Below are 4,371 nucleotides of genomic sequence, written 5' to 3'. Positions count from 1 at the left end.
CCCCGCCGCCCACCTCGGCCTCCCCCATGGCCCAGCCGCTCAGCGATGAGCCCCCAGTGGGAGCGGTGGGGCACTGCTCCGTGCCCTTCCTATGAATCCTGGACATGTACCATCTAACCTTGGAAGAACTGAGAGAATAGCTACTCAAAGAGTTTTGTATGTTGTGCAGTTTAGATAAGAAAACCTGGTGGAGAAAGGCTGCTAAGAAGATCTAAGGGCCAGAGAGCTGAAGAAAAGCACTAATGAGTTGAAAATCTATTCCGATGCTGCCCATAAGCTCTTTCCTAAAAAAATAATACTTCTTGCCATAGTAGTAGCTGTCAGAAAAATAAACGTCTTAAGCATCAAGGAGAAAATAAGATCTAGTCGACTTCTGGGCCCCTGCCTCCTTCTGTTTGGCACATTTAATAACCTATTACAAAAAAATATATATGTCATTAGAATATAGTAATTTTAATACATTTTTAGAGCACAGCTGTAGTAGGCTGAATAAATGGCCCCCAAAGATACACACGTCCTAGACCCTCAATCCCTAGAACCTGTGACTATTTAAACAATGCATTTTTTAAACAGTTAGAATTGGTTAGGATTCTCTTCCTCATATGGAAATAACACCCATCTCCTTGTAACTTTTGTCCGCTCTTTCATGTTAAGCCATTAGAATGCTTAAAGTGGAAAAGATAAGATTTGGGAAACATGATAAAGATCTTCAAATATTTGTTGGATAATTCTGTACAAAAAGTAGGCTGGCTTCAATCATCACTGATTTTAATACATAAGTTTAAAAATCCACCATGAAACAATGAACATCATTGTAAGCGTCTCTGTATTTATATGGCGCAGTGAAGAACTGAAGCATAGTGATTACACCTACTGGGAACATTTATCCGCACCCCAAATCTAATGCTGACTGATCCCTGTGAAATGCAGCACATTGGCTTAATCCTTTCAGTAGGATGTTCGTAACCATCAACTTTATTCTAGTCTCAAAAAGGCTTCAAGGCATCTTTTTGTTGTTGTTTATATCTATAAGAAAGCATCTTTGAAAACCAGAGACAATTTGATAAATCCCTATCTCCAATATGTTCCTTTTGTAACAGCTTTATGATTGCAAAGTTTAGGCATATCTTATAAAGTCTCGATCCTCTCCCTGGCTGGACAGAACTGATTTCTTTTTGTATTTCTTTTTACTCTTCTAAGTTCCTGTCTAGCTCTCATTCTAGCTCTCATGCAGGGATGCTGGGAGGCCCATGGAGCAGATGTTTTTCCCCAGGTGCAACTCCGCTCTCTGCTTCCTTTCTGAGCAGCCAGCTGAGACACCTGTAGTACAACAAGCTCCCTGTGTTCTTTCAGCTCAACACAGACCGCCAATCCCTCCCAGCTGGGCGGTGTCATCTCTTCACCTTGCAGTGAAGTGGCAAGTAGGGTTTCCGATCCACATTTTACTTTTATCATATGCATAGCCATAATTATTAATGTGACATATTTGATTTACATAAGTCATATCACAGTGTAATGGAAGAAACGTAACTTGCTTTTTTCACTCAGTACGTTTTGAGACCTGTATTGATACATGCAGCTCATTTTCCCATTTTGTTAGGGATGGTCATGGTTATCGAAGTGGTTTCTTTGTACACACCTCCTTGTGCACACAAACTCTGTCTTAAAGTCTCTGGATTGAAAAATATGCACATTTTCAACTTGGACCAGATTTTGTCAAATTAATCTCCATCAGCAGTGTATGAGTTTCATTGTCTTGCTTAAGAATTCCTGGATCTGAAGTCTTATAGCCAAAATCTCAGCAATAACTACCACAGTGGGGGAAAATGTCATCATTCTACCTCACATCATTCACAAAATAAATCCCAGATTCATAAACACCTAAAAGTGGAAAACACATGTTAAATCTAATAGAAAACAAATACAGTTTATGCCTGTGGATATGAAAATATATATTTCTTAAGTGGGACTCAAAATGCATATGTGAAAGCTGGTAACTCTAAGTAAAAAATGTGAAACCTATACAACAAAGTTTAAAGACTACAGACTGAAAGAAGGTATTTGAAATCTTCATAACCGGCAAAAGTTCAGCACCCAGATTATGTACAGATCTCTGATAAAAAAGCCAACAGAAAACAAAAATGTTGACTAATAATGTAGGAAATGCAAAACAGTAAGATACCATCTCACACACATCAGCTTTGTTGTAAAAATAAAATTTAAGAACCCTGAAATATCTAGTGTCCAAGAAGATGTGAATGATGAGAAAACTCATACACTGCTGATGGAGATTAATTTGACAAAATCTGGTCAAGTTGAAGGTAGAAACTGTAGTTTAACTCTAACCCTGCAGACAGAGTTTGTGTGCACAAAGATATTTTGATTTTCTGAATTTTCGATAACCATGACCATCCCTAACAAAATGGGAAAATGAGCTGCATGTATCAATACAGGTCTCAAAACGTACTGAGTGAAAAAAGCAAGTTACGTTTCTCCCATTACACTGTGATATGACTTACATAAATCAAATATATCACATTAATAATTATGGCTATGCATATGATAAAAGTAAAATGTGGATTGGAAAAATATACTCATGATGTCTATGAGGAGAGAGGGAAGGGAATGGGAAAGAAGAGGGTAACAGAGTAAGAACTTATCAGAAATATTTATTTTGTTAAAAAAGATCTGATGTAAATATTACAAAATGTTAATGTTTGTTAATTCTGGATGATGTAAACAGTGTCATATTATCCTTCTGTGTTAATTTTTTACTTGTTTTTAAAAGAAAAAAATGTTGCCATTTCTAGAGTTCAAGTATGGTAGTCTACAAGAGAATCAGAATGGTGAGTTGAAATCCAGTGTTACTTCTTTACTGGGCAGGATTTATTACATTGTTTTCCTGAAGAAGAAAGGATACTAAGCTAAAATCAAAGTAACCGCTCACTGAGGCTTTCCTCACTAAAGCCTTCCTGTGTGCGTAGATATTCTAAATCTGTCCTTAGGAACACGTAGTGGCACGGTCCCTAGAAGACGCTGCCTTCTGAGCACATGCTGGGCTGTGGTCTTGCTGTTTACAGGGGTGGCTGACGGGAGCCGCAGACAGCTCAGCCTGTGAGGGCAACGTGTGTGGATGGTGCTGCGTCTCAGAGACAGCGACCTCCTTAGAACAGCGTCCTGTAGCGTGAATCTTAGTCCCGCAGCGTAAGGTGGACAGTGGTTGAACATTTCCCACCTACAAAATTTTTATGCTTAGAATTTTTACAAAAAATCTGCTAACTGCTGACAATGATAATGATCTTGAGAAATATTATCTATGACACATCCTCATAATACCCAGGTAAAGGATGCAATAGTTCATCCCTGTTTAAAGTATATTTTTGTTTTTTAAATACATTTGTATTGATTTCAGAGAGGAAGGGAGAGGGAGGGAAGGAGGTAGGGGGGGAGAGAGAGAGAGAGAGAGAGGGAGAGGGAGAGGGAGAGAGAGAGAGAGAGAGAGAGAGAGAGAGAGAGAGATAAACATCTACGTGTGACAGACACATCGATTGGTAGCCTCCCACCCCGATGGTGGTGGGGATTGAACCTGCAACCCAGGTACATGCCCTTGACCAGGAATTGGCCCTGGGACTATTTCAGTGTGTGTGTGTGTGTGTGTACCACTGCACCACCAGCCAGGGCTATAAACTACTTTTAAAACAAGACTAAACAATCCTTAAACATTTTTATTAAGAAGTAGAAATAAAACTGAGACACAGTTTCTATGGGATAAGCTATTCTAACTATTACATATCACTGAAGAGAGACCAGAGTGACTGAAGGCAGTTCGAATGACTGTAAAACCCTGGATTCTGCACATAACATCAGATCACTTAAGAGGTACTACCTACCTATCTGGGTGCTTTTAGAGAACCCATTGTTTTTAAGATTAGAAAATACTTTGTTTTAATATTTAAATGTATTAGTACATAGTCCTTTTTTGTTAGAATAAACATATTTTCCTAGAAGCTCCAGTGTGACAAGTGTTGAAACTTGCAAATATTAAGAATGACCTCACATCCCACACGTTTTTTAAATGTCTGCCATTCTTGTGGGTGAAAAACCTATTTATAATGATCTGAGTTTAGGGGACACCTATTTCCAACCAGAGAGAGAGAGAGAGAGAGAGAGAGAGAGAGAGATAAACATCTACGTGAGACAGACACATCGATTGGTAGCCTCCCACCCCGATGGGGGTGGGGATTGAACCTGCAACCCAGGTACATGCCCTTGACCAGGAATTGGCCCTGGGACTATTTCAGTGTGTGCGCCAATGCTCTAACCACTGCACCACCAGCCAGGGCTATAAACTACTTTTAAAACAAGACTAAA

The 4,371-nt window shown here is 39.3% G+C and overlaps 1 pseudogene; it reads right to left on the bottom strand.

Annotated features, from left to right (window-relative positions):
• Positions 1 to 28, bottom strand: part of LOC102253796 — a 604-nt pseudogene extending 576 nt beyond the window's left edge.
• Between the last annotated feature and the right edge of the window lie 4,343 nt (positions 29 to 4,371).

The sequence above is a fragment of the Myotis brandtii genome, unplaced genomic scaffold (genome assembly GCF_000412655.1).
Source record: "Myotis brandtii unplaced genomic scaffold, ASM41265v1 scaffold215, whole genome shotgun sequence".
NCBI classification, from domain to species: domain Eukaryota; kingdom Metazoa; phylum Chordata; class Mammalia; order Chiroptera; family Vespertilionidae; genus Myotis; species Myotis brandtii.
This window is presented reverse-complemented; position numbering and strand designations above follow the sequence as displayed.